The sequence below is a fragment of the Mytilus edulis genome, chromosome 9 (genome assembly GCF_963676685.1).
Source record: "Mytilus edulis chromosome 9, xbMytEdul2.2, whole genome shotgun sequence".
Classification (NCBI taxonomy): Eukaryota; Metazoa; Mollusca; class Bivalvia; order Mytilida; family Mytilidae; genus Mytilus; species Mytilus edulis.
Genome location: NC_092352.1, coordinates 13,862,689 through 13,869,755, shown reverse-complemented (window position 1 = coordinate 13,869,755; position 7,067 = coordinate 13,862,689).

The window sequence follows — 7,067 nt, the reverse complement described above, 5'->3', positions numbered from 1 at the left end:
TGCAGATGTCGAGTTCATTACTAATGAAAGGAGAGGGGACACTTTAATGTAGTTCGTCGCCATTTGTATTACTTCTAGGGAGCCAGTCAGAGTAAAGTCTTCATTATAATGATATGCAGTAGACGATAATTGGTAACATCAGAATACAAAATGTTATTTTGTAATATTGTATCCTGGGTACTTTACAAAGGGGCGTTTGTACCCACTGAGATGAGCGTAGGTCCGTGTCAGGTGAATGTTTGATCTAGATCTTTTGGCGTACTCTCGTCGTTTCTATGATATCGTATTCCTTGAGACCTGTTATTAACTTTTTATAATTTTGACTTATTTCTGATGTATGAATGGAAACGTCTAATTTTTAACCAAAAAAAAGTTCGGATAGATCGCAAATGATTTGTATTAAAATTTTAAACCTGTCATTCCATCGGATAGTATAAAATTAAACAGTATAAAATGTCGGAGGATTAAAAATGTAAAAATTTGTGACGCCAAGATTTTCATTTTCTTGATCTAAAATTTTTTCCGGCTTGTCTCAATTTAGTACAAAACAAAAGTAAAGATAAAAAATAAACTGTTTTGCACTTTGAGAAAGTTCAAATAGATTCATTGACATACAATTACATGGAACTAAGTTATTGAAAAAAGTTAGTGGTTTATTTGATAAATACATAGATAGATATAATCGTATTATATGTTTAGTATTAACTAATTACTTGTGACATAAATGTTATCGTCAAATAGCCGTTGGCGTGCCGGAAAACAAACGTGTTCTGTCCGCTCGTCTCCATATAGTTGTCACACCCGCATATCTAACACCAGTCTCGCGCCATACCATGTCTATATTAGAGTAAATCGGAGTCTAATAGTTGTACAAACAGATTCAATCGGATGTTAGACAATAATAAGCTTTTAATAAACTACAGAAAGTCTATTTATTTTCAAAAATATTATATGGTAGTCGACTTATTGTCTCTTTGTCCCGTAATAAAGCATTATAGTTGATGTTTAGTAAATAAGGATCGACATTCTCACAGAAAAATGGCTTATATTAAAATGTCATATTTGTAAAAACTGTGAACTTAAGTATTGTCTCCCAGATTAATGAGATTTAATGTTAGGCGGTTTAATAGCTTGCCAATAACTGGAAAAAATATATATGATAGTAGGAAAGACGCATGGACTTTACACGTTCGTTTAAATTGTAAACTAGATTTACACAATAAGTCTTGTTTTTAAAAGCATCTTTGATGATTCATATATAAATGCAGAAACGGATATTCTAGTTAGAAGCTATACTATAAATTATCAAATCAATAAACTCAAGTTCTCACAGTCATATATACAGTTCGATCTGAGACTACTAACACAGGTTATAATAGGCTCAGGTCAGATATATGATATATTCAAATCTCCGAAACCGAATGTTTGATTCAATTATATTTTTAGTAAACTATTTGCCGCTTTTTAAAACTTTGTGCTCCTGGTGCATTAAACCAAGGATTTGTATAGTAATACAATACAAATCCTTGATTATTGGAAAAAGGGGGAGGGCATTTTGATACCGTCAGACGCATTGTTACTTCTCTGATATGAATAGTTGGAGATGTGGGTATACATCAATGACAAGTTGTAGTTGACCTCATCCTAACGACACCATAATTTCAATGATATCATTGATTGTTTTATAAAATGTGGACGTGTGGCAAATAATTCTTTGACCTCTTCAATAGTGTCTGTACACGCACCAGTTTAATTAAGATCATTTATTTTGAATGCAAAAGACAAAAATATGTTCGTCATTAATATATGAGCACCGAGAACTTAATCTTTGTTCTTTTACAATATTGTATATCAACAAATTTATACACAAAATAAAGATAACAGGCGCCTTATTTAAAACTATTTTGCTATAATAAATATTCATCTAATTTCATATCAGGTTTTAGTTTACTAATGGTTTATAAACGCCTGAAAATTTAGACAAAATGTCCAAAATGTCTAATGCAATGCCATTTCCGAAACGACATTTACACTAAGGTTTCTTTTCACTGAAACTAATAGTTTGTTAGTTGTGGACTACGCCTTCAAAATTTGCTTTTATACATACACCATGAACATTTCGTTAACACTATAACACGGCTTATAAAAATATAACCACACGAAAATAAATAAAGTGGGAATTTAAAAGTATGCTGCCTGCATGTCATCCTTTTCCTTTTGTATTTTTTTTTTAGATTTGTTGAGTTGATGCAGGAAATATTGGCCACTGGACGTTAGGCAAACAACAATCAATGCATCAGTAAAAGTATAGTGAATAATGAAGTTCATTGGCAAATTAGTGTCGCCTAGTTTGAGTGATATTAAATCATATAGCGCCAGAGTTTATTTAATTGTAAATACATAGAGGTAATAATATTATCTAAATTACAATAACAAAATTAGATTAAAGACAGGGACGTCAAATGAATGTCAATCAGTATGTGAAAACATCTTTCATGTCTTACCTGTATACCGACAATTCAATTGTTATCATTTTACACCTATTACCTTAAATAACCATAGTTAATCCTATTGAATATATGTCTATATAAAACATAAAACACAGTCGATCAAAATGACAAGAGTATGCATAATGCAGCAGGTAGGGCGAACTTCTTTTTATTTCATCAGTAGAATTGTAGCTAAAAAGTTTTTGAATTCGTTTCCAAACTCCGCAGATTAGCAGCTTCATAAAGCTTGTTCTTTATGAATACGGAAAATTCCATCTCCCCCCCCCCCCCCCCCAAATAATGTCTAACATAACAGTTTTCGATTGCCGAAACCCACAGCTTATCATGCAGCTTCATTCAAGCTTGTTTTTTTAGGATTTCAGATAATTTCCGTTTCTTTTCACGAAATTACGCATTTTGATATCTTAATTAAAAAAGGACAAAACTGCATTTTCCACGGAAGATTTTAACATTTGAAAGTTTTAGATGCATTTGATCAATCAGAGACATATATATATGTTCCGGACCATATGAGTATTTGGACCATACGCGTAACGTTATGGTCCGACCATACGAGTATATACTCGTTAAGTTATTAACGGGCCGGACCATATGAGTATTTGGACCATATATAGGTATTTTTTCAAATACGCATTACAACCGTTTCAATAATACAATAAACTTTATAATTCAAAGGCTACATAAACATTAACTATTAATGTCATAGTTAGTTTTCATTACTACTTGTATTTATGCGTAGTGTGAAATTTATTTCCACACGGTACTAGTCGCCGTACCATAACTTTTCAAAATTAGCTCGTCTTAGTTATGCACGATCCTTCGTAGTTACACTTTTTGCTTTCGAGTGAAACGTTGACCTTCTTAGCAGCTTCGAACAGTGATGACGAGGTCTTTATATGTGTGGTCGGACCATATGAGTATATACCCATACGGTCATAACCATACGCGTATGGTCAAAATACTCATATGGTCCAGAACATAATTATACACAAATGTGTATGTATGTCTCTGAGTCAATGTGACGATCGTTACAGTAAGTAAGTAAGTAATTTTTATTGGTTTAAAATCCAAAATTACAGGATTGATACCAAGACAATACAAAACATACAAACATATATATCATACCAAATTCATAAACATTGTATATATAATATATATATATATATATGAGGAGGTGGTACCTCAAAGTTATTAAGTACTTAATAAAGCATTTCTAGAAATGTACATGTCGCTTATAAATTTAACAATAATTCTAATTATATCAGTCTCACCACACGTATACAAAAATTTAAATCTTGCTTCATTAGTCATATTTAAAAAAGATGGAACTATTTCACTAATTTTGGAAAACAATTGGTCTCTAATTATATTTAGTTATGTACATTTTAAAGTGAAATGAAATTCATCTTCTACTTCTAATAGGCACAAAGGACAAATTCTTTCTTCTACAGGGGTTTTAGTGTGACGCCCTTGTTCAATTCTAAGAACACTATTACTAATGCGAATTTTGGCAAATGAGAGTGAAGACCAAGTCGTAAGTTGTATCTCCTAATTGCATACCCGCCTTTCCATCTTCAACCCGCATATATTTACCGATGTTTGATATTTTGATAGTACTCATACGTAACTATATGTAGAATCAGTGTAGGTTTTATTAAATGCGATCTTTTAACAGAACACACCATCAAATACTGCTACATAGATTGGAAAAAATCTGTCATACTTTCAACACCTAATTAAATCAAGAAAGATTTGGATAGCTCTAAACTGTTTTTTAATTGAGTACCTCGATAATGAGTTGGAAGTACACTTAAGTTATAACCATATTTCAATTCAACTAAAAGTTATATATTTAAAATATTCATAACGTAAAATTTGCAATATCATTGATCAATCAATAATTTCACTCGCAATTTGCTGATCTTCTTAACATTTCTACATTTGTAGAAGAAAAAAACAACATTAAACAATAATATTCATTTTTTTTTAATTTTCAGCAGGTTTCTTTAACTTGCTGCTTTTGACTTCTCGTGTGAAAATCGGTATAAATGTGCGACTGGACTTTAAGAAGACATTCAATTAATCAATCTTCTGTGGGAAAACATTCAGTGGTCAAAGTGTTCATACCTCTGTACGGTAAAAATACTACCGATCTTCATTATACATTTTACTTTGAGAACACCAAATGCGCCCAGATGTCTCATATAACGTCAACATGTATATTTACTTTGGCCTGAACGTCTTCACAATCAGCATTTATAATTAAAAGACAATCAATCATTTTGATGATAGATGTTTATAACAAATTACAGCTATTAATAGAAACACGGTTTATTTTTAAATAAGAATAAAACTTGCGGTCGATTAATACAATAACATATTACTCTTCAGGAATTTGTCAATTGGTTCATTCTGAATAATAAAAATAATGTAAAATGTAAATAAACTCTGACTTAAAAGGGGGACCATGCAGCTCCTGTCGTGTTTCATTGATTTCCGATCAAAGTTACCCAAAATTTCTCCACAAAGGAAGCCTTAATCCGCAAGCATGTATAACCCTTCCTCATAACGTATATACCTGTCTTAAGTTAGTTTCCTGATATTCAATAGTTTTTGTTTGTTGCTATATATTTTTCGTTTTTTTTTTCTTGACTCGTACATAAATCAAGCCTTTAGTTTTCTCGTTTGAACTGTTTTACATGTTATTATTATTAGGCCTTATCAACCTGAATAACTGTATGGGTTTTGTTCTTTGTAAAAGGCAACTACAACTTACGGTGACCCTTAGTTGTCTTATTCCTGTGTCATTTGGTCTCATCTGTGGCGAATCATACCACATCATCTTTTAAATTTACATATTGTATAGACAACTGTCATTTTCTGAAGACCAAAATAGTGTGTCCTCTAGATGTCTTTTAGTTATTTATTAAGTTGTTCTTAGTGACGTACCCAACATCTTTTTGTTATTCGGGCATGCCACTTTTTTATATGACATAGCTTGTATTCCTACTTAGATTTGCGAGTTCGACATCTGAAATAAATTCATATATTCGGATGCTTATATGTTAAGTTTTCCTTTCAATACAAAAAGTTTGCAGACGTCGAAGATATATTAGTTAGGTCTAAGTGGTTTATCTGTTGTGAGTTGAAACCCCGCACTTGACAAATGCGTTCGACTTCAATCTTATTAACTAGAATTGCCAGTGTTCCTGTCGAGCGTCGGAGTATCTTTTCGGGCACTCTTGCTTCCTGCACCAATAAAAACCTACCGCCATGATATAACCAACAGTGCTGAAAGTGACGTTAACTATCAACAATCAATCTTTAGTGGTTTGTGTAGAATGATTTGCCAATTATTTGGTGTTTTTTTTTTTGGTCACGTTGTCTGTTTTCTTCAACTTTGATTGCCCTCTGGTATCGTCTTACCTTTCAAGTAAAACGTTATGTATACTACGTGTGTGTGTGTGTGTGTTTGTGTGTGTGTTCGGTTAATTTTTAGTTATGCATCAAAAGATATAGTGACCGCCCCTGTAGGAGTTAATAAAATCTGCTACTGTATTACGCATGATGCGAAACAGCAATTGACAAATTAATTAGTGATAAATTGCATGTTAATTTACAAACAGGTAAGAACAATGATTTAACATGATTAACTGGTGCCAGTTATAAGTAGATCTATGGTATGTAAACGCCCGATTGGTATATATCCGAACATAAATAAACAAAATAATCGAACTGAAGGGTGTAATGTAGTTAGTAATCACCGATCTTTATTACTTTTGATCGGACTGAAAGTCTGCCAGTATGTCGGGTCATTCTGTCCTGTTTGAATGAAAAATGGGGTTGTAACGTTGCAACTAAAGACGCGTTAATCGGACTCAAAGTCTGCCACCACGTCGGGTCATTCTGTCCTCTTTTAGTGAAAATAAACCTGCTTTTAATGTTGCACCTATAACACCGCGTTTAACAATTGTAAACTAAATCACAAGACTTTTTAAAAGAAATATGCAAAAATCTTCCAATGTAGAGAGACATGTTTTATACAATGACGTAATAAATCAATTATACCAAAGAAATTATCATTTATTAAAGAAATTAACAGCGACAAACACACCTCGAAAAGAGCATACGAAAGAGGGAACATTACATTATATGATTGGAAAAACAAGCATTATGTTCAGTAGAAAGTACATTGAAATGAAAAATAAAATAAATGGAGAATGTGCTTATAGGGACATAGATGATGCCCCTCTTGCACACAACATTTTAAAGGGACATAACTCGGGAACTGTAAGAGAGACTCTTTGGTCCGAGTTTAGTGTTAATAAGCATTGTTTATACGTTTCATAAAATTTGGTTGAGGCAAACTACACTTAGATAACGGAAATCAATTTTGGGACGTACGTACGTACGTACAGACAAGGGTTAAACTTAATGCTACGGCTGGTGCATAAAAATGACGAAAATAATCCGTGTGTCTATAACATCTTTGATGTTTCATTGTTTTTCCCCCCATTTCATCTTATGTATATCTTATCGACTATAATACTGAAAAGG